Source organism: Brassica rapa, unplaced genomic scaffold, assembly GCF_000309985.2.
Source record: "Brassica rapa cultivar Chiifu-401-42 unplaced genomic scaffold, CAAS_Brap_v3.01 Scaffold0540, whole genome shotgun sequence".
NCBI classification, from domain to species: Eukaryota; Viridiplantae; Streptophyta; class Magnoliopsida; order Brassicales; family Brassicaceae; genus Brassica; species Brassica rapa.
The window spans coordinates 16,520-41,024 of NW_022610481.1; the positions used below are offsets into that span (position 1 = coordinate 16,520).

A 24,505-nucleotide genomic window follows, 5' to 3' on the forward strand; every position below is an offset into this window, starting at 1 on the left:
GAGCAGCCAGTCCTCACCATTTATACAAGGGAGTAAACCTGATCTCTATCTCTTTATATACATTCATGATAGGTTTATCTCTTGAGAACTGATACACTTGTTGAATGATGTATCAGGTACCTTACTTGGATTCTCAATGAAGAGGGCGTGATCTTACCTGATGGAGATGGCGAGAAGCCATGAGAGAAGGGAAGACACAAACGGAGTTTAAGAAGAAGTCCAAGAAGAGTGGTGGAGTGAAGAGGCCGTGATCCAGAGCCTATGTGCCTAAACCTCAGTGATACTAAGGCACATAGGCTCACTGGCCAATCCCTAGGCCTTGGAGGCTCTACTCTTTTTCCCTCATCAAGGTTTTGTCCCAAAGGGTTTTCCTTGGTGAGGTTTTTAATGAGGGAGTTCTTCAAGGTTCCAAGCTTGACTTAGGATCACCTAGAGTCAAGCTTGAGGGGGAGTGTTGACTTGAAGAAAGAAATGGAGCCATAAGAGAAGTATGGAGGAGTTTGGGTCTGGTGCAAAGATAGGGACAAGATCTTAAGAGATTGTCTATCAAGGCTTCATGAGAGTTTAGAGAAGTCTAGAAGTATCATGAAGGCTGTGCAAAGATAGGGTTTAAGTCCAGGAGGGACTTAGACACCATTTGGAGATAGTTGGGTGATGGTGCAAAGATAGGGCGTCCCGAGGTTCAGACGGTACGGATGAACCGTGCAAACTTAGGGCGACCCAGAACCTGATCACACTCAACCATTGGAGATGTTTTGGTGAGATGTGCAAACTTAGGGCGAGGTACGGACAGGCGGTCCGTACCTTCGTCCGTACTTGTTCCGGATCAAGCTGAAATGAAGCTGTGCAAACTTAGGGCGCAAGAGAAGACAAACCTGAGTTATCTTGTGGCTATTTGTGGATAAGGGACAGCTAGGGCGTGGTCAATGACAGGCTGTCTTTGAGCTGTAAAGGAAAAGCAGCATTGACCATGTATCTAGCCATCTTTGTGAAAAAGGTTCATGGGAGCTTTAAGGGAACCAATCAGGAGCCAGCCCTTGCCTTGACCAGTTTGAATCAACCAATCACCAGCCAGCATTCTCTACTCCAATCAGATCAATTCACTCAGATTGCAAACAAGAAAACTCCATCCTAGCCATCCATTCATCTCAAGTCATTTCTATCCATTAGATTAAGGGTTTATGATTTTACAAAGTGTAAAGCCTATATAAAGGCTATCATGGACGTTTTGTAACTCTCTTAAGAGAGAGAGGGGGATTTCCCCTCCTCCTTCATAATACAAAGTGTGTTCTTGGATAAGAATCCCTCAAACTACCCCTTTCTTATACTTAAATCTCTTAATCTCTCTAAATCTCTTGTTTCTGTCCAAGTTCATACTGTTCTTCATCAGACCTTTCTCTCTTCAGTTCAAGCTCTCATTTCGCCCTTAGTGGCTTGTTCTCACACACTCAGCCTGAGCTCTGAAAACCTAACATCATGGACCTGGCTACTTCCATCAAATGCCTGTTCTTCCTCTCAGCCACACCATTCTGTTGTGGTGTATAGGGACAGCTTGTCTGATGAAGAATTCCATGCTGAGCTAGGTGTAGCTTGAATGCTTGTCCCGTGTACTCTCCTCCATTATCTGACCTGAAAATCTTTATCTTGGCATTGTAATGGTTAGTCACATAGGATTGAAAATTTTTAAATGCATCAAGTACCCTATCTTTGGTTGGAATTAAGGTTAACCAGGTGTATTTGGATTTTTCATCAATGAAAGTTACATAATACTTATGATTTTCTCTAGATAGGCAAGGTGCAGTCCAAACATCAGAATGAATAAGATCAAAACACTTTTCATAAACAGTAGTAGACTTGTTAAAGACAGTTCTACAATGCTTGCCTAAAATGCAAGCTTCACAATCATTATTCTCAAAGGAAACACCTGGCAACATCAGTTTTAAAGCCTTATTATGAGGGTGTCCTAATCTAGCATGCCACAATGCATTTTTACTTAAACCAGAACTAGAAACAGAAGTAAATGAGCAGCTATATCTAGAAACAGGAGTGAGATCTTCAAGTAAATATAGCTCTCCTTTAGTCACTCCCTTTCCAATCATCTTGCTGCTTTTAATATCCTGAAACTTCACATCATTAGGACTGAATATAACATTGCATTGCAAATCAGTAGCACATTTCTTAACAGATAACAAGTTTGATGTGAATTCAGGCATATAAAAAGCTTTAGTTTCCTTATCAAATAGTTTAAGACTTCCTATTCCTCTAATAGGAATCTTATCTCCATTAGCAATCAGTACATTTCCATTCATTGGCACAATGTTTTTCATTAAGCTAGTGTCACTTATCATATGATGAGATGCACCTGAATCAATCACTAATGGCTTAATGTCATGAGAACTAGCAATATGCGCAAGGATACTAGATGGTTTGAATGCATGATCATTTCTAGCAAGGTTTGCAGTCCTAGATTGATTTACCATTTCTATCAAGCTCTCATGCATCCTATCAGTTCTAGTAAGATTCTCATAGTTCTCTATCACCCTAGCACCAAAAGAATACCCAAAGATGTTACCATTCTCCTTGAACATCTTAATGAGAGCATCAAGGTCGGATCTCCTTAGATACTCTTGATCATTGTTCCCACGGTTGCTTGATGCTCCAGTGTAGGCTACAAGAGACTTTCCATCACCTGCCTCACGCCCATCTATCTCCTTTCCTTTGCTTGTACCAGCTCCACTTGTTCCATCCGAGACATTAGCCCTTGCCTCACGGTCCTTCATGAACTTAGCCGGCTTGAGGTGAGGATGGAGTATCCAGCATTGGCTCTTCTTGTGGCCATGCTTCTTGCAGTGATCACAACTCCCATTGAACCTCCTCTCCTCAAACTTCCCATGCGCAGCCGCAGCCTTGTTTGCTTGTGGAGCTTCACTACCTTCCTCTTGAGTTGCTTGGCTTGCAAGGGACAGGTCTCCTTTCTTTGCAAACAACCCAATGGAGCCTTGCTCCTTCTGAATCCGCGCACACACATCCTCAAGATCAGGTAGAGTGTCTTCTCTAAGCAGGTGCTGGATGAGACCGTTGTAGGCCGGGTTCAGCGTGAGGAGTAGCCCAAAGACCTTGTCTTGCTCTCTCCTCTTGTTCAGCTCATCAGCATCCGTTGTGCTTGGCCTAAGCATCTCCATCTCGGACCAGAGGCTCCTGAATCTCCCTAGATGCTTGGTGAACTCCATGTCTTCTTGTACAAGGTTGTTGATGGCTTGCTTCACTTCAAACACTCGGCTTAGGTTTGATGTGTTGCCATACACCTTCTTCAACGTATCCCACAGCTCCTTAGCAGACTCACAGTAGCTGTATGCATCCAGAATAGCCGGCTCAAGTGACGCATGAAGCACAGACATCACCAGCATATCCTCTTGATGCCACTTCTCTTCCGCCTTGCTTGCAGCCTCACCATCATCCTCTCCTTTAGTGATGAGTTTTGGAGCTTCTCCGGGGGTGATGTGCTTCCACAACCCCTTGCTTCCCACCGTGGTTCTCACCATCCGAGACCACACCAAGTAGTTGGTTCCCTTGAAGATCACAGCTACCTTCATGTTCATGTTCATCCCACTCTCCATGTTGAATGATGAACTCTCTAAGCTTCAGAAACTTTATCTTGAGTTGAATGACTTGTAGAACCCTTCACAGCCTCGATCTTCAACCCACACAGCTTCAGATGATACACCACAACCAGTCTTGAACTTGAAAAGTACCCAGAAACTCTCAAACACACAAGAACACAAGAGTTTCTTCAAAGCTTCAACCTTGAGGCTTCAAAGAATCACACACGACCTCAGGCTCTCACTAACCTGGCTTTGATACCATATCACTTTTAGTGATGTTTAGAGTGATCTGAGTATTTAGGAAAGATTAGAAGAGATTTAGAGAAGATTAAAGTATGAAATGAGATTAAGAGTCTAAAGAACTAAAGAGAGACTAAGAGAGACTCATAACTTGCTTGATCTTATTAATGAGAGAGATTACACTTATATAGGAAGCTTAAGACACTAGGGTTTCGATTACACAAAGTAGAAAGCATGTGAGGTCAATAACCAGCTAAGAGATCATTTGAATGTTGAGTTGAGTTGCGTATAAGTGTGAAGCAAGTGAGGAGTTGAGACTAAGGAGATGAGTTGAAGCTTGGGAAGGTTTGGGCAAGGTCCGTACAAGTCCGTACAGTCCGTACATGACCGTACACATGAAGATGGGTGAAACCTTGACAAGGGTAAAGAAGTTACTTGCGGTAACTTAGGTGAAGGGAAGGAACTTACCTGGATGCATCAGACCGTTTAGGGATAAGGTAGAGCGCGCCTTGACAGGCTGGTGTTGAGATGAGGAGTTAATCTATGAAGGCTTGGGAACATTAGGAAGAAGGAATGAGGAGAAGAAGGCATGAAGAGGAGTTAGGCCGAGACAAGACCGTACAGGCCGTACACTGGCCGTACTGTCCGTACAAGTAGGGCGCGGCCAAATGAGAAGTTACTTTACCTTGTGGTGAAAGGTAACTTAGAAGGAGTTAACCTTTGGGAGTTACTGAGCAGACCGTTGAAGATAGGATAAGGGACGTATGAGATTAAGAGATCCTTAGAGTAAACAGAATAAAGAGAGTGTTTAGGAAGTGATTAAGAGAAGTTTGTGAAAGATTAGGAGACTAGATAGAGCCGTTTAGTGTCTAAGAGAAAAGCATAGTGTCTAAGAGATTAGAGAGACTCAAACTGCATAATCTTCATTAGGGTTGATGAGTTACAATATATAGAGAGAGCATACAAGGGTTTTCGAAATCAAGAGAAGACTAAAGCATGTGAGGTCAATCAGGAGAGGATAAGCTCATTTGGACTAGCCAATTAGCTTCTCCACATGCGCGGAGTATCTGGCATCTTGGACCGAGATGCTCTTGCCTTTCCAGCTGTTCCAGCCTGTCAAGGCGCGCTCTACCTTATCCCTAAACGGTCTGATGCCTCAAGGTAAGTTCCTTCCCTTTACCTTAGTTACCGTGTTACTTGGCTGATGCAAGGTAAGTCTTGGTCGATGCTGGATGGTACGGACTGTACGGCTTGTACGGCCTTGTACGGACGTCCGTACCATGCTCTCCCTAAACTCTCTCAAGCTTCCTCATCTCCTTTCCTCTTCAACTCCTTAGCTCTTCATACATATATATTCAGCTCAACTCAACACTCCCCCTCAAGCTTAGCTTTGTATAAGTCTAAGCTTGGACAGCCACAAGATCTTCCTCATTAAAAACCTCACCAAAGAAAACCCAATGGGATAAAACTTTGATGAGGGAAAAAGAGTAAAGACCTTGCAGCTAAGGGGATTAGCTCCTTCTCTTCCCAAGATCAATGAGGCCCAACCTGATGTGAATGGACTCCATTGTCTTCTGTCTTGCAGCCTTGGTGAACACATCCGCTAGCTGATCTTCACTCCTTGTGTAACATGGCAAGATCACCCCTAGCACAATCATCTGCCTCACCTTGTGACAATCAACTTCAATGTGCTTGGTCCTCTCATGAAACACCGAGTTGGATGCAATGTGGATGGCAGCTTGATTGTCACAATGCATTGTCATTGGAGTTGCTTGATCGATCTCCAAGTGCTTCAAGATGCCTTTGATCCATACCAACTCGTTGGTGAGCTTCAGCATGGCTCTATACTCGGCTTCTGCACTTGAACATGACACTACCTTCTGCTTCTTGCTCTTCCAAGTCACCAAGTTGCCTCCAATGAATGTGCAATAGCCTGTGGTTGATCTCCTGTCTGCTCTATCACCAGCCCAATCCGCATCACAATATCCCACCACTTCAGTGCTTCCATTGCAGCCCATCCATACTCCTTGATCAGGTGAGCCGTTGAGATACATCAAGATCCTCTCCACCATGTGCCAGTGATGTTCCTTAGGCACTTGCATGTGTTGACTCACCTGATTCACAGCAAAGCAAATGTCAGGTCTAGTTATAGTAAGATAAATCAATTTGCCAACTAGTTTTCTATAGAGTTTAGGATCCTGATAAGGTTTGCTGTCTTCAATCTCCCCCTCTCGTGGGACTTTGTAGCCATCCTCCATAGGCATCCTTGCTGTCTTGCCTCCATAAGCACCTGCACCTTTCAAAAGATCAAGTGTATATTTCCTTTGGGACATGAACAAACCTTCCTTGGATCTACATATCTCAATTCCAAGGAAGTATTTCATTTCTCCCAAGTCTTTAATCTCAAACATGGATTTAAGAAACTCCTTGGTTGCTATGATACCTTCCTTATCACTCCCTGTGATAATGATATCATCAACATACACAAGGAGAGCAATCATACCTGAGGGAGTCGTGAGAGTGAAGAGAGTGTGATCTAGTTCAGACTTCTTGAAGCCTCGGCCATTCAGAGTAGTGCTCAACTTGTTGTACCAAGCCCTTGGTGATTGCTTCAGTCCATAGATGGCTTTCTTCAATCTCAGTACATTCCCACTCTTTACTAAGTGTTCAAGGCCTGGAGGTGGATGCATATACACTTCATCCTCAAGTTCACCTTGTAGAAACGCATTCTTCACATCCATTTGCCATAACCCCCATCCAAGATTCACAGCCAAGCTTAGTACAATCCGGATTGTGTGGAGTTTAGCTACTGGTGCAAAGGTTTCTATGTAATCTTCTCCATAAGTTTGAGTGAACCCTCTTGCAACTAGTCTTGACTTCTTCCTCTCAACCTTTCCATCCGCTTTGTACTTGATTGTGAATATCCATCTACTAGTCACAGCCTTCTTCCCTTTTGGTAACTCACTCTCATACCATGTATCATTCTTGATCATCGCTCCTGCCTCATCTCCAACTGATTCCTTCCATTCTTTATCTTTCATTGCTTCTTCATAGCTTCTTGGGATGTGATTCTCATCCAAGTTTACCATGAACGCGCAATGTGCTTCTGGATATTGAGCAAAGGAGCACACGGCTTGAGAAGGATGCTCCACAGCTTGGGCATTGTAGTACACTCTCGTGTTTACCCAACTGGAAGGATCCTTCCTTATCCTTGTACTCCTTCTTAGTGGCTGCACAACTGGTTCTTCTTCCTGTTGTTCTTCTACCACTTCATCTTGAGAAGGTGTTTGTGTCACACCATGATCATGTCCATGACCATCCGAGCCTATGCTCTCTTCTCCTTCATTCTCTACTCCTCCTTCATCTTGGTTGGCCTCTTGCATAGGCTCCTCATGCTCCTCTCCTCCCTCATGATCAAGGTGGGATGGTGAACCAACTTCAGGAGGTGTAGTTGCGTGATTCCTCGGATCCTGGGATGTACTGATTCCAAGACCTTCAAGAATGATCCGCAAGGTGGTGGCCTTGTCTGATGTTAAGTCCTTCAGGTCTTCTTGATTCTTTTCTTCATAGTATCCTCTATCTTCCAAGAACTTCACATCTCTAGATACAAGAACTCTCCTTGCTATAGGATCATAGCATTTGTATCCTTTCTGTGTAGCTGAGTATCCTATGAACACAGCCTTAGTGCTTCTTGCTTCTAGCTTGTTGATCATCTCTCCTGGTTTGAGGACAAAGCATAGGCATCCAAAGACTCGCAAGTAATCAAGAGCTGGCTTGTACCTGTTCAGAACTTCAAATGGAGCCTTCTCATTCAGAACTTTGGTTGGAGTTCTGTTTATCAGGTAACAAGCAGTGGCAACCGCATCACTCCAAAATCTCTTTGGAACATTACTCTGAAACATAAGTGACCTTGCCACTTCCATGAGATGCCTATTCTTCCTCTCAGCCACTCCATTTTGCTGTGGAGTATAAGGACAGCTTGTTTGATGTAGAATCCCATGTTGTGATAGGTGTTGCTTGAATGCATGACTCGTGTACTCTCCTCCATTATCTGATCTCAAAATTTTAATCTTAGCATGATAATGGTTAGTTACATAAGTTTGAAAATTCCTAAATGCATCAAGTACCCTATCTTTGGTCTGAATTAAGGTTAACCAGGTGTATTTGGATTTTTCATCAATGAATGTGACAAAATACTTATAACTATCTCTAGATAAGCAAGGGGCAGTCCATACATCTGAATGAATTAGATCAAAGCAATTATCATAAACAGTAGTAGACTTTTGAAACACAGTTCTACAATGCTTGCCTAAAATGCAAGCTTCACAATCCTTATTCTCAAACACAACACCTGGTACCATTAAGTTCAAAGCTTTAACATGAGGGTGTCCTACTCTAGCATGCCACAATGCATTTTTATTCAACAAAGAAGCAGAAGTAAACGAGCAACTATAATCAGGAACAGAAGTGAGTTCTTCAAGCATATAGAGATCTCCCTTAGTCACCCCTTTCCCAATCAACCTGCTGCTCTCAATATCCTGAAACTTCACATCATTAGGACTAAAGATAACATTGCATTGTAAATCATTAGTACATTTCTTCACTGATAATAGGTTTGATGTGAATTCAGGCATGTAAAAAGCTCTAGATTCTTTGTTAAACAGCTTAAGCTTTCCTATTCCTCTAATGGGTATCTTATCCCCATTTGCTATCATCACATGCCCATGTGTAGGTTCTATATCCTTAATCAAGTTTTCATCACTTATCATATGATGTGATGCACCAGAATCAACAATCAATGGTTTACCTACTCGTTTAGCATTATGGCATAGATTACTAAGTGATGAATGCATCTTATCAGTTCTAGCAATGTAAGCATGCCTATACTCATTCCTAGCTTCTAACCGTTCTACTAGTTTTCTAATCAAGTGATCATCCTTATATGCAATCATAGAAGCTCCAAAGGAATAACCGTAAGTGTTACCGTTTTCCTTTAGCATTTTGAAGAGGGCATCAAGGTCTGATCTCTTGATGTAGTCATCATTGCTGCGGGAGCTTGAGGCGCCTGTGTAAGCCACCAGAGACTTCCCATTCCCATCATTGCCTCCAAGCCCATCCACTTCACTGATCTTGCTGGTGCCAGCTCCGCTTGAACCTTCAGTCACATTTGCCCTTCCCTCACGCTCCTTCATGAACTTGGCCGGCTTGAGGTGTGGGTGCAGTATCCAGCATTGGCTCTTCTTATGACCATGCTTCTTGCAATGATCACAGTTGCCATTGAACTTCCTGTCCTCGTACTTCCCGTGAGATGCCTTGTTTGCTTGTGGAGCCTCGGTTGAATCCTCATGAGCTGCTTGATTGGCAAGAGAGAGCTCCCCCTTTCCTCCAAACAAACCCATGGATCCCTGCTCCCTTTGGATTTGTGCACACACCTCCTCAAGGTCCGGAAGCTTGTCTGACCTTAACATGTGCTGGATGAGCTGGGTGTAGGCCGGGTTCAGTGTGAGAAGCAGCCCAAAGACCTTGTCTTGCTCGCGCCTCTCATTCAGCTGATCTGGATCAGTTGTGCTCGGCCTCAGCATCTCCAGCTCTGACCATAAGGACCTGAACCTCCCCAAGTGCTTAGTGAACTCCATGTCCTCTTGTGCAAGACGGTTGATCGCTAGCTTCACTTCAAACACACGGCTGAGGTTGGAAGTGTTCCCATACACCTTCTTCAGCGTGTCCCACAGCTCCTTGGCTGATTCACAGTAGCTGTAGGCATCCAAGATAGCTGGGTCCAAGGATGCGTGTAGAACCGTCATCACCAGCATGTCTTCTTGTTGCCATTTCTCCACAGCCGCTTCATTGGAGACCTCTTCTTGATCTCCTCCCTGAGTAATGAGTTTCGGAGCCTCCCCTGTTGTGATGTGCCCCCACAACCCTTACTTCCCACAGCAGTCTTCACCATCCGAGACCACACAAGGTAGTTGCTACCTTTGAAAGTAACCGCTACCTTCATCCTCATGTTCATCCCATGTTCCATCTTTGCTTGACTTGAAAACTTGGATCTTGGATTTCGTACACACCCACCTTGAGTCTAGAATCACGCAAACCAACAGAACGTAGCACAGCTTCAACTAGAACGGACCACAGCTTCAACACCTTCAAGACTACTCGCGTGTAGCTTCAAAGACGTTTAGCTTGTAACTCTCTAAAGATCAAACCCCAGATTCAAATGAACCTGGCTCTGATACCATATGAGATTAAGAGATCCTTAGAGTAAACAGAATAAAGAGAGTGTTTAGGAAGTGATTAAGAGAAGTTTGTGAAAGATTAGGAGACTAGATAGAGCCGTTTAGTGTCTAAGAGAAAAGCATAGTGTCTAAGAGATTAGAGAGACTCAAACTGCATAATCTTCATTAGGGTTGATGAGTTACAATATATAGAGAGAGCATACAAGGGTTTTCGAAATCAAGAGAAGACTAAAGCATGTGAGGTCAATCAGGAGAGGATAAGCTCATTTGGACTAGCCAATTAGCTTCTCCACATGCGCGGAGTATCTGGCATCTTGGACCGAGATGCTCTTGCCTTTCCAGCTGTTCCAGCCTGTCAAGGCGCTCTACCTACGTTATCCCTAAACGGTCCTGATGCCTCAAGGTAAGTTCCTTCCCTTTACCTTAGTTACCGTGTTACTTGGCTGATGCAAGGTAAGTCTTGGTCGATGCTGGATGGTACGGACTGTACGGCTTGTACGGCCTTGTACGGACGTCCGTACCATGCTCTCCCTAAACTCTCTCAAGCTTCCTCATCTCCTTTCCTCTTCAACTCCTTAGCTCTTCATACATATATATTCAGCTCAACTCAACAGGACGCGGCTTGACAGGCGGATCAAAGCTGTAAAGGAAAGCAAACCTTATCCATCCGGTCACACATGTGAAGCCTTATTGGAGTTTGAATTAGGCGCTCCTCTCCTCTTTGACTACACATGCTGTTCTACTTTACCTTAATGAAAGCCCTAGGATCTAAAGCGGTATAAATATGTAAACTCTCTATAATAAATTAAGCAGTTATGAGTCTCTCTTAGTCTCTCTTTAGTTCTTTAGACTCTTAATCTCATTTCATACTTTAATCTTCTCTAAATTCTTCTAATCTTTCCTAAAATACTCAGATCACTCTAAACATCACTAAAAGTGATATGGTATCAGAGCCAGGTTATGAGAGCGTGTAGGAAGAGTCGTGTGTGATTCTTTGAAGCCTCAAGGTTGAAGCTTTGAAGAAACTCTGTTTCTTGTGTGTTTGAGAGTTTCTGGGTACTTTTCAAGTTCAAGACTGGTGTTGTGTGTATCATCTGAAGCTGTGTGGGTTGAAGATGAGGCTGTGAAGGTTCTACAAGTCATTCAACTCAAGATAAGTTCTGAAGCTTAGAGAGTTCATCATCGCAACATGGAGAGTGGGATGAACATGAACATGAAGGTAGCTGTGATCTTAAGGGAACCAATACTTGGTGTGGTCTCGGATGGTGAGAACACGGTGGGAAGCAAGGGGTTGTGGAAGACATCACCCCCGGAGAAGCTCCAAAACTCATCACTCAAGGAGAGGATGATGGTGAGGCCGCAAGCAAGGCGGAAGAGAAGTGGCATCAAGAGGATATGCTGGTGATGTCTGTGCTTCATGCGTCACTTGAGCCGGCTATTCTGGATGCATACAGCTACTGTGAGTCTGCTAAGGAGCTGTGGGATACGTTGAAGAAGGTGTATGGCAACACATCAAACCTAAGCCGAGTGTTTGAAGTGAAGCAAGCCATCAACAACCTTGTACAAGAAGACATGGAGTTCACCAAGCATCTAGGGAGATTCAGGAGCCTCTGGTCCGAGATGGAGATGCTTAGGCCAAGCACAACGGATGCTGATGAGCTGAACAAGAGGAGAGAGCAAGACAAGGTCTTTGGGCTACTCCTCACGCTGAACCCGGCCTACAACGGTCTCATCCAGCACCTGCTTAGAGAAGACACTCTACCTGATCTTGAGGATGTGTGTGCGCGGATTCAGAAGGAGCAAGGCTCCATTGGGTTGTTTGCAAAGAAAGGAGACCTGTCCCTTGCAAGCCAAGCAACTCAAGAGGAAGGTAGTGAAGCTCCACAAGCAAACAAGGCTGCGGCTGCGCATGGGAAGTTTGAGGAGAGGAGGTTCAATGGGAGTTGTGATCACTGCAAGAAGCATGGCCACAAGAAGAGCCAATGCTGGATACTCCATCCTCACCTCAAGCCGGCTAAGTTCATGAAGGACCGTGAGGCAAGGGCTAATGTCTCGGATGGAACAAGTGGAGCTGGTACAAGCAAAGGAAAGGAGATAGATGGGCGTGAGGCAGGTGATGGAAAGTCTCTTGTAGCCTACACTGGAGCATCAAGCAACCGTGGGAACAATGATCAAGAGTATCTAAGGAGATCCGACCTTGATGCTCTCATTAAGATGTTCAAGGAGAATGGTAACATCTTTGGGTATTCTTTTGGTGCTAGGGTGGTAGAGAACTATGAGAATCTAACTAGAACTGATAGGATGCATGAGAGCTTGATAGAAATGGTAAATCAATCTAGGACTGCAAACTTTGCTAGAAATGATCATGCATTCAAACCATCTAGTATCCTTGCGCATATTGCTAGTTCTCATGACATTAAGCCATTAGTGATTGATTCAGGTGCATCTCATCATATGATAAGTGACACTAGCTTAATTAAAAACATTGTGCCAATGAATGGAAATGTACTGATTGCTAATGGTGATAAGATTCCTATTTAGAGGAATAGGAAGTCTTAAACTATTTGATAAGGAAACTAAAGCCTTTTATATGCCTGAATTTACATCAAACTTGTTATCTGTTAAGAAATGTGCTACTGATTTGCAATGAATGTTATATTCTCCTACTATTAAAAGCAGCAAGATGTTTCTAGATATAGCTGCTCGTTTACTTCTGTTTCTAGTTCTGGTTTAAGTAAAAATGCATTGTGGCATGCTAGATTAGGACACCCTCATAATAAGGCTTTAAAACTGATGTTGCCAGGTGTTTCCTTTGAGAATAATGATTGTGAAGCTTGCATTTTAGGCAAGCATTGTAGAACTGTCTTTAACAAGTCTACTACTGTTTATGAAAAGTGTTTTGATCTTATTCATTCTGATGTTTGGACTGCACCTTGCCTATCTAGAGAAAATCATAAGTATTATGTAACTTTCATTGATGAAAAATCCAAATACACCTGGTTAACCTTAATTCCAACCAAAGATAGGGTACTTGATGCATTTAAAAATTTTCAATCCTATGTGACTAACCATTACAATGCCAAGATAAAGATTTTCAGGTCAGATAATGGAGGAGAGTACACGGGACAAGCATTCAAGCTACACCTAGCTCAGCATGGAATTCTTCATCAGACAAGCTGTCCCTATACACCACAACAGAATGGTGTGGCTGAGAGGAAGAACAGGCATTTGATGGAAGTAGCCAGGTCCATGATGTTTCAATCCAATGTGCCTAAGAAGTTTTGGAGTGATGCTGTTGCTACGGCATGTTATCTCATCAACAGGACACCTACTCTGATCCTTCAAGGACAATCACCATTTCAGGTACTGAATCAGTACAAGCCTTCTCTCGAGCATATGAAGGTCTTTGGGTGTTTGTGTTTTGTGATGGTGCCTGGAGAGATAAGAAACAAGCTAGAAGCTAAGAGTTCAAAGGCAATGTTCATTGGATACTCATCAAGTCAGAAAGGATACAAGTGCTATGATCCTAACACAAGGAGAGTGTTAGTATCTAGAGAAGTGAAGTTTGTTGAAGAGAAAGGATATTATGAGGAACAGATTCAAGAAGACTTGAAGGATCTTACCTCTGATAGAGCTGAAACCTTGAGGATTATCCTAGAAGGCCTTGGAATCAACATGAATCAAGGACATCAAGGGGGGAGAAGCACTACCCCAGTCCCGGATCATCAGACTTCCAACCTTGAGCATGAGGGGGGGAATGAAACAAGAACTCCGAACCGTGAAGAAACAAGTAGAGAAGAGAGTTCTGGCTCTCATGATCAAGCTGTGGAATCAAATGATCAAGAAGAAGGAGCTGAAGAGAGTCAGCTAAGGGAAGAAGGAGCTGAAGCAAGTCAGCTAGGAGAAGAAAGATCTGAAACAAGTGTGCAGCCACAAGAAGAAGAACAAGAGATGGCGCAAGAAGGGCCAGTATTGAGAAGAAGTACAAGGCTGAGAAAGGATCCTTCCAGTTGGGTAAACACAAGAGTGTACTACAATGCCCAAGCTGTGAAGCATCCTACTCAGGCCGTGTGTTCTTTTGCTCAATATCCAGAAGCACATTGCGCATTCATGGTAAACTTGGATGGAAATCACATTCCAAGAAGCTATGAAGAGGCAATGGAGGATAAGGAATGGAAGGAATCAGTAGGAGCTGAGGCAGGAGCTATGATAAAGAATGATACATGGTATGAAAGTGAACTACCAAAAGGGAAGAAAGCTGTGTCTAGTAGATGGATCTTTACAATCAAGTACAAGGCTGATGGGTCAATTGAGAGGAAGAAGACTAGACTAGTAGCAAGAGGGTTCACTCAGACATATGGAGAGGACTACATTGAGACATTTGCACCAGTAGCCAAGCTACACACCATTAGGATTGTTTTAAGCTTGGCTGTGAACCTAGGATGGGGATTGTGGCAAATGGATGTAAAGAATGCATTTCTACAAGGAGAGCTTGAGGATGAAGTCTACATGTATCCTCCACCAGGTCTGGAACATCTAGTAAAGAGAGGGAATGTACTGAGGCTAAAGAAGGCTATCTATGGGTTGAAGCAATCACCAAGAGCTTGGTACAACAAGCTGAGCACAACTCTGAACGGCCGAGGCTTCAAGAAGTCAGAATTGGATCACACTCTCTTTACACTCACGACATCCTCAGGTATGGTTGCTCTCCTTGTGTATGTGGATGATATCATTATCACTGGGAGTGATAAGGAAGGTATCAAAGCAACCAAGGAGTTTCTAAAGTCAATGTTTGAAATCAAAGACTTGGGAGAAATGAAATACTTCCTTGGAATTGAGATTTGTAGGTCCAAGGAAGGTTTGTTCATGTCCCAAAGGAAGTATACACTTGATCTTTTGAAAGGTGCAGGTGCTTATGGAGGCAAGACAGCAAGGATGCCAATGGAGGATGGCTACAAAGTACCAAGAGAGGGGGAGATTGAAGACAGCAAACCATTTCATGATCCTAAACTCTATAGAACACTTGTTGGCAAATTGATTTATCTTACCATCACAAGGCCTGATATATGTTTTGCTGTGAATCAGGTGAGCCAACACATGCAGCTCCCCAAGGAACATCACTGGCGCATGGTGGAGAGGCTGTTGATGTATCTGAATGGCTCGCCGGATCAAGGAGTATGGATGGGGTGCAATGGAAGCACAGAAGTGGTGGGCTATTGTGATGCTGATTGGGCAGGAGATAGAGCTGACAGGAGATCAACCACAGGCTATTGTACATTCATTGGAGGCAACTTGGTGACTTGGAAAAGCAAGAAGCAGAAGGTGGTGTCATGTTCAAGTGCTGAAGCTGAGTATAGAGCCATGCTGAAGCTGACAAACGAGTTGGTGTGGATCAAAGGCATCTTGAAGCACTTGGAGATTGATCAAGCCACTCCAATGACAATGCATTGTGACAATCAAGCTGCCATTCACATTGCATCCAACTCGGTGTTCCATGAGAGAACCAAGCACATTGAAGTTGATTGTCACAAGGTGAGGCAGATGATCATCTTAGGAGTCATCCTGCCATGCTACACAAGAAGTGAAGATCAGTTGGCTGATGTGTTCACCAAGGCTGCAAGACAGAAGACAATGGAGTCCATTCACATCAGGTTGGGCCTCATTGATCTTGGGAAGAGAAGGAGCTGATCCTCTTGGCTGTGAGGTCTTTACTCTTTTTCCCTCATCAAGGTTTTGTCCCAATGGGTTTTCCTTGGTGAGGTTTTTAATGAGGAAGATCTCATGGCCATCCAAGCTTAGACTTTCACAAAGCTAAGCTTGAGGGGGAGTGTTGAGATGAGGAGTTAATCTATGAAGGCTTGGGAACATTAGGAAGAAGGAATGAGGAGAAGAAGGCATGAAGAGGAGTTAGGCCGAGACAAGACCGTACAGGCCGTACACTGGCCGTACTGTCCGTACAAGTAGGGCGCGGCCAAATGAGAAGTTACTTTACCTTGTGGTGAAAGGTAACTTAGAAGGAGTTAACCTTTGGGAGTTACTGAGCAGACCGTTGAAGATAGGATAAGGGACGCGGCTTGACAGGCTGGATCAAAGCTGTAAAGGGAAAGCAAACCTTATCCATCCGGTCACACATGTGAAGCTCCTTATTGGTTTAGTTTGAATTAGGCGCTCCTCTCCTCCTTTGACTACACATGCTTGTTCTACTTTACCTTAATGAAAGCCCTAGGATCTAAAGGGTATAAATATGTAAACTCTCTCATTAATATAATTAAGCAAGTTATGAGTCTCTCTTAGTCTCTCTTTAGTTCTTTAGACTCTTAATCTCATTTCATACTTTAATCTTCTCTAAATCTCTTCTAATCTTTCCTAAATACTCAGATCACTCTAAACATCACTAAAAGTGATAGCTGGAACAGCTGGAAAGGCAAGAGCATCTCGGTCCAAGATGCTAGATGCTCCGCGCATGTGGAGAAGCTAATTGGCTAGTCCAAATGAGGTTATCCTCTCCTGATTGACCTCACATGCTTTAGTCTTCTCTTGATTTCAAAAACCCTTGTATGTATGAGATTAAGAGATCCTTAGAGTAAACAGAATAAAGAGAGTGTTTAGGAAGTGATTAAGAGAAGTTTGTGAAAGATTAGGAGACTAGATAGAGCCGTTTAGTGTCTAAGAGAAAAGCATAGTGTCTAAGAGATTAGAGAGACTCAAACTGCATAATCTTCATTAGGGTTGATGAGTTACAATATATAGAGAGAGCATACAAGGGTTTTCGAAATCAAGAGAAGACTAAAGCATGTGAGGTCAATCAGGAGAGGATAAGCTCATTTGGACTAGCCAATTAGCTTCTCCACATGCGCGGAGTATCTGGCATCTTGGACCGAGATGCTCTTGCCTTTCCAGCTGTTCCAGCCTGTCAAGGCGCGCTCTACCTTATCCCTAAACGGTCTGATGCCTCAAGGTAAGTTCCTTCCCTTTACCTTAGTTACCGTGTTACTTGGCTGATGCAAGGTAAGTCTTGGTCGATGCTGGATGGTACGGACTGTACGGCTTGTACGGCCTTGTACGGACGTCCGTACCATGCTCTCCCTAAACTCTCTCAAGCTTCCTCATCTCCTTTCCTCTTCAACTCCTTAGCTCTTCATACATATATATTCAGCTCAACTCAACACTCCCCCTCAAGCTTAGCTTTGTATAAGTCTAAGCTTGGACAGCCACAAGATCTTCCTCATTAAAAACCTCACCAAAGAAAACCCAATGGGATAAAACTTTGATGAGGGAAAAAGAGTAAAGACCTTGCAGCTAAGGGGATTAGCTCCTTCTCTTCCCAAGATCAATGAGGCCCAACCTGATGTGAATGGACTCCATTGTCTTCTGTCTTGCAGCCTTGGTGAACACATCCGCTAGCTGATCTTCACTCCTTGTGTAACATGGCAAGATCACCCCTAGCACAATCATCTGCCTCACCTTGTGACAATCAACTTCAATGTGCTTGGTCCTCTCATGAAACACCGAGTTGGATGCAATGTGGATGGCAGCTTGATTGTCACAATGCATTGTCATTGGAGTTGCTTGATCGATCTCCAAGTGCTTCAAGATGCCTTTGATCCATACCAACTCGTTGGTGAGCTTCAGCATGGCTCTATACTCGGCTTCTGCACTTGAACATGACACTACCTTCTGCTTCTTGCTCTTCCAAGTCACCAAGTTGCCTCCAATGAATGTGCAATAGCCTGTGGTTGATCTCCTGTCTGCTCTATCACCAGCCCAATCCGCATCACAATATCCCACCACTTCAGTGCTTCCATTGCAGCCCATCCATACTCCTTGATCAGGTGAGCCGTTGAGATACATCAAGATCCTCTCCACCATGTGCCAGTGATGTTCCTTAGGCACTTGCATGTGTTGACTCACCTGATTCACAGCAAAGCAAATGTCAGGTCTAGTTATAGTAAGATAAATCAATTTGCCAACTAGTTTTCTATAGAGTTTAGGATCCTGATAAGGTTTGCTGTCTTCAATCTCCCCCTCTCGTGGGACTTTGTAGCCATCCTCCATAGGCATCCTTGCTGTCTTGCCTCCATAAGCACCTGCACCTTTCAAAAGATCAAGTGTATATTTCCTTTGGGACATGAACAAACCTTCCTTGGATCTACATATCTCAATTCCAAGGAAGTATTTCATTTCTCCCAAGTCTTTAATCTCAAACATGGATTTAAGAAACTCCTTGGTTGCTATGATACCTTCCTTATCACTCCCTGTGATAATGATATCATCAACATACACAAGGAGAGCAATCATACCTGAGGGAGTCGTGAGAGTGAAGAGAGTGTGATCTAGTTCAGACTTCTTGAAGCCTCGGCCATTCAGAGTAGTGCTCAACTTGTTGTACCAAGCCCTTGGTGATTGCTTCAGTCCATAGATGGCTTTCTTCAATCTCAGTACATTCCCACTCTTTACTAAGTGTTCAAGGCCTGGAGGTGGATGCATATACACTTCATCCTCAAGTTCACCTTGTAGAAACGCATTCTTCACATCCATTTGCCATAACCCCCATCCAAGATTCACAGCCAAGCTTAGTACAATCCGGATTGTGTGGAGTTTAGCTACTGGTGCAAAGGTTTCTATGTAATCTTCTCCATAAGTTTGAGTGAACCCTCTTGCAACTAGTCTTGACTTCTTCCTCTCAACCTTTCCATCCGCTTTGTACTTGATTGTGAATATCCATCTACTAGTCACAGCCTTCTTCCCTTTTGGTAACTCACTCTCATACCATGTATCATTCTTGATCATCGCTCCTGCCTCATCTCCAACTGATTCCTTCCATTCTTTATCTTTCATTGCTTCTTCATAGCTTCTTGGGATGTGATTCTCATCCAAGTTTACCATGAACGCGCAATGTGCTTCTGGATATTGAGCAAAGGAGCACACGGCTTGAGAAGGATGCTCCACAGCTTGGGCATTGTAGTACACTCTCGTGTTTACCCAACTGGAAGGATCCTTCCTTATCCTTGTACTCCTTCTTAGTGGCTGCACAACTGGTTCTTCTTCCTGTTGTTCTTCTACCACTTCATCTTGAGAAGGTGTTTGTGTCACACCATGATCATGTCCATGACCATCCGAGCCTATGCTCTCTTCTCCTTCATTCTCTACTCCTCCTTCATCTTGGTTGGCCTCTTGCATAGGCTCCTCATGCTCCTCTCCTCCCTCATGATCAAGGTGGGATGGTGAACCAACTTCAGGAGGTGTAGTTGCGTGATTCCTCGGATCCTGGGATGTACTGATTCCAAGACCTTCAAGAATGATCCGCAAGGTGGTGGCCTTGTCTGATGTTAAGTCCTTCAGGTCTTCTTGATTCTTTTCTTCATAGTATCCTCTATCTTCCAAGAACTTCACATCTCTAGATACAAGAACTCTCCTTGCTATAGGATCATAGCATTTGTATCCTTTCTGTGTAGCTGAGTATCCTATGAACACAGCCTTAGTGCTTCTTGCTTCTAGCTTGTTGATCATCTCTCCTGGTTTGAGGACAAAGCATAGGCATCCAAAGACTCGCAAGTAATCAAGAGCTGGCTTGTACCTGTTCAGAACTTCAAATGGAGCCTTCTCATTCAGAACTTTGGTTGGAGTTCTGTTTATCAGGTAACAAGCAGTGGCAACCGCATCACTCCAAAATCTCTTTGGAACATTACTCTGAAACATAAGTGACCTTGCCACTTCCATGAGATGCCTATTCTTCCTCTCAGCCACTCCATTTTGCTGTGGAGTATAAGGACAGCTTGTTTGATGTAGAATCCCATGTTGTGATAGGTGTTGCTTGAATGCATGACTCGTGTACTCTCCTCCATTATCTGATCTCAAAATTTTAATCTTAGCATGATAATGGTTAGTTACATAAGTTTGAAAATTCCTAAATGCATCAAGTACCCTATCTTTGGTCTGAATTAAGGTTAACCAGGTGTATTTGGATTTTTCATCAATGAATGTGACAAAATACTTATAACTATCTCTAGATAAGCAAGGGGCAGTCCATACATCTGAATGAATTAGATCAAAGCAATTATCATAAACAGTAGTAGACTTTTGAAACACAGTTCTGTGAGAATAGACAGATTATGGTGTGTGAGTGTTGTTTAGAACAGAGAGTGGTCGGATTGAAAGAGAACAGAGTGAAGAGAGTAAGTGAGAATTAAAGAGACTGCAATGGAGCAAAAGAGAGATTAAGTGAGATTTGAGAGAGTATGAGAGAGATTCTTGTAACCAGAGATTAGGGAGAGTATAAGAGACTTGAGAATGGTGAAGAAGAAAGGGGAAACTCCCCCATTCAGCTTAATTTCGTAATGGTTACAATGGGGTGGCTTTATAGCCAGATTACAAGTTGCAAGTGATTAAACAATTGTTAAAGTACAGATTTACTAAACTAATATTATTGTAGGGTTTCTGATGGAGCCAGGAGGATGCAGCCAAGGAGAATCTCGACCAGAGGGAGTAGAGAGTGACAGGAGAGAGAGATGGGCACAGTCTGGTTGGGTGAAAGTGACAGCAGGTTCATCTCCTTATGCACATGTGACTTTTATCTTAATTAATTCTCCAACTTGCCAGATCTCTCTCCAACGGTCTCATACTTAGTTTAAACTTCAAATATGCTTCAGAAAGCTCAGCTGGACGAGTTCCCCACTTGCCTTGACTTCCAAGACACTCTAGGTTAGGTTTGGTTACTTGCAAGCCAAAACTGTACGGACAGATTCAAATCTGCTTGTTCCGGATTTGCTTGCTCTTGAAGCTTGGTCTCTTCATCAACTCCAGCTTCTTACTTCTTCATTCCAACACTCCCCCTCAAGCTTGACCATAGGAGATCCTTGGACAAGCTTGGAACCTTGAAGAAGCTCCCTCATTAAAAACCTTAGCAAGAAAACCCATTGGGACAAAACTTGCTAAGGGAAAAAGAGTGGAGTTTCCACAAAGCTTAGGGATTGGCCAGTGAGCCTAAGGAACTTCAGATTCATCATGGTGGAGTCCTTAGGCTCTGGATCGTGGCCTAATAGGTATAGCAAGTATGAATCACCATAACTTGCTATCCTTGAGCACAAGTAGCCGGCTGGATCATTTTGTGGCCGGTTTAGGGTCTCCCCCTCTCAACTGGCTTCAAGCCACCTTAGGAAGGCAAGGAAACGACCAGACCATCTTCTCTGAACCCCCAGCAAAGTTACTTGTTCTTTAGAACTTGGCTTGACCTCTTCATGGAACCATAGACTCGGTTAGGGTCTCCCCCTCTCAACTGACTTCTTTGGCCATCTTAGAAAGGCTAGGACATGACCGGATCATCATCATCATCTTCAGTGAGGCTCAAGCTTATTTTGGTACCTGATACATCATTTCAAAAGTGCATCAGTTCTTAAGGAAATGCACTCATCACATCAAACTCAATAATAGTTTAAGTATAAGGACAATCATGAATGTATTGAGATGAGTTTAAGGTGCTTCCCTTTTATAAGAATGGTCAGGAGTGGACTCCAATTGAATCCCCACTTGGTAAGACACAGTCCGGATTATGGAAGCTCAATCACACACTTGGAACTGAGCTTCTTTGATCCGGTTGGTACTGAGTAATGCACGAGTGAATCCACCACTTGCAAACTCCACTTTTGATCAGAGGTGAGGCAATGAACGACTTGGATTGGCGCCAGTTGCTTCACCGTCAAATCACCTTTGAGCTTCTTCTTATGACCTGAGCTTGTCTCCCCCTTTCTTCTGGCTTCTTGCCTCCATTTAGGAGTTGAGACAAAGCTTTTCTTTGTTCATGAGCTCAATAGGTACCTGATTCAATCATCCAAAAAATGCATGTATCAATTCTCAAGGGGCAAACCTATTCACACATAAGAATAATAATGGTTTTAGGTACTTCCCTTGCATCAGTTTGTTGAATGTTGGTGAGGATTACTAAGCACTTGAATCCTCCACGCCATTCCTTCTCTCAACCAGCCTTTGCATTGTTCTCTTGAAGTTTCAACATGTAGGGGGACTTTGCAACTCCATAATTTGCCACCATCATGTGATTGCTTAGCCAAGAATGTCCCTGATTGAATAATCCTTGCATCTGGCTGGTAAGAACAGTGAGGAGTGACAGCTTCTTCAGTTTGATCACTTAAGTCCTCTTTTAATTCGCCAACCTCTTGCTGGTCTTCTATGAGGAAATGGGACACTGGATACAGTAAGCTTCATGGATCTTTTGGTAGCTCACTGATATTCCCCTCCTCAAGCTTGACTGAGTATAGTGACAAGCTTGAACGTGAGCTTCAACGAGTTTTGAACTGGGAGCACAACAATACCAACATCTGCGCTTAAGCCAACCAGTTTACCATCTTCCAGGAGCACAACAATACCAACATCTGCGCTTAAGCCAACTGGATCACCATTTGCCTTCAGCTCCAATGTCTTTGGACCACCAGTCTCCTCATGACTTAGGTGATGGCCTTCCTTGTGAGTCTCTTGAACCAGGAGCACAACAGCTCCTACGCCTGCGCTTAAGCCAACTGATTCCACTCACAAGGTATCTTTACATGGTCAGGACTAAACACCTTGATCCATGCCTCTGACCACCGGCCACTCTTGGCTTAGTGATGGCCTTTTCTCTTGAGTGCACCTCCTGTACATCCTCTTGGCATAAGGTAAGTCACTTCTGAGCAGTTTCTCCAATTCTCCAACATCCTTTCTATCTTCAGGGTAGGAAATGGGCAGACACATAGATAGGATTTGGGACTGGGCAATCTCCACGGTTCAGGAATATCCATCTTGGGAGGCTCTGAAAAACGTGGGCAATGCCTTCTTCTTTGTCTTAGTTTGATGATGGACAGAGATCACCTCTTGTGTACCTGAAACATCACTCAAACTCCAGCAAGAATCAGACCACACACACTAGGATCAGCCCTTGATAATTCACCAAGTCTGATCCCAATGTTTTAAGAGAAGGAAAATATGCAATGAACAGAATCTACACAACTCATTCAGTTCAACTCCATGCATACTAACATCACTAACTGCTCAGGTATGATAACTCATCAATAACAAGGCAATTAGGCTCTTTTTATGAATTTTAAAGACAATAAACAGAGACTAAACAACTCATCTAATCATCTTGAACAAGATATATATAATGCAATACAAGATCAGGAGACTCTCCTAGACCTTTATCAATGCAACCAGACAATGACAGTAGCTAAACAAATCGCCTAGCACAATACAAACAGAAACAATTAATCTAGGACAGGAACTAGACAATACCATGCTAGAAAACTCCTAGAAGTAATTTAAGAAACAGAGCAACACACACAATTTAAGTATCATGGGACAGAAACTAGGTTAACCAACTCTAGCAACTTGAACCTGTCCCAAGGATACCAAACACACCACTCAACACAACCAGACATAACTACTCAAGCTCTTATTACAGGTAGGAGGTTAACTTACAAACAAGGAACCTGAGCTGGTTCCTTGAACCTCCAAGTGATATGATCATGGACCGGCACAAGGATGGAGATAAAGAGTTCAAAGACCAATCAAGGGAAGAAGATGATGCCTTAGTCATTCCACCAGGTCCCATCACTCGCGCCAAAGCTAGAAGACTCAAAGAAGCTGTTGGAAGTCTACTTATGATCTCATGGAAGCAAGAAGACGGTCTTGATGGACGTTTGATCAATCAAGACACTCTTATCACCATTCAAGCAATGGTTTCAAACTGATCATCATCTAAGCAAGTGCTTGTGTGTGCTCTTTTCCTAGCCTTTGGTTTTGTCCCATTGGGTTTTCCAAAGGAAGGTTTTTAATGAGGCCACAAGTTACTTACATAAACCTTAGATGATGTATCACGGTTCCACCTTAGGTTATTTTTAAACTATGGTTTTTATTTCATGTTTTAAAAACTCTTTTCGAATTTGAATAAGTCTTTAGTCTTTGTTGTAGTTCCAAGGGAGCCTGTTCCCTTTAATGATCTCGAGAATATGGAGCCTGTTCCATACTTCTCTATATAAGTTTGTTTGCGTTCTCTCTTTTAATCACAATCCTTTTTCTACAAATCTATCAGATTTCTTTGTTCTCTCTTTACTTCTCATCAAGTCTTGAGTGAATCTCGTTGGTGTGTCATATCCAACAACTAAGGGTGTCTATTTTGGTGTGTAATATCCAAGCTAGTCATCTAGGAGTATCAAGGAGCCATTCCGCAACTCTTTGTGTCACCAAACGATCCATCACCTTGATAAACTTGAGTCTCTGATTCGTTTATACAAGGATCTATCCAATTCAATCCAAAGAAGCATCCTAGGAGTTCATTAAGTGGTATCAGAGCTGCTTTGGATTGGGAAGTTTTCGATTTCTCTTCTGTTTCAAATAAACTTTTCAACTTCTTTGATTACCATTGATAGATCTGCGATCTGT

At 43.2% G+C, this 24,505-nt stretch overlaps 1 long non-coding RNA gene across 1 annotated transcript; it reads left to right on the forward strand.

The window, feature by feature from the left end:
- Positions 1-20,179: 20,179 nt before the first annotated feature.
- Positions 20,180-23,043, forward strand: LOC117130544. Its single transcript, XR_004453904.1, has 2 exons — positions 20,180-20,621; positions 20,728-23,043. It is a non-coding gene; the product is annotated as an uncharacterized LOC117130544 (long non-coding RNA).
- Positions 23,044-24,505: the final 1,462 nt, after the last annotated feature.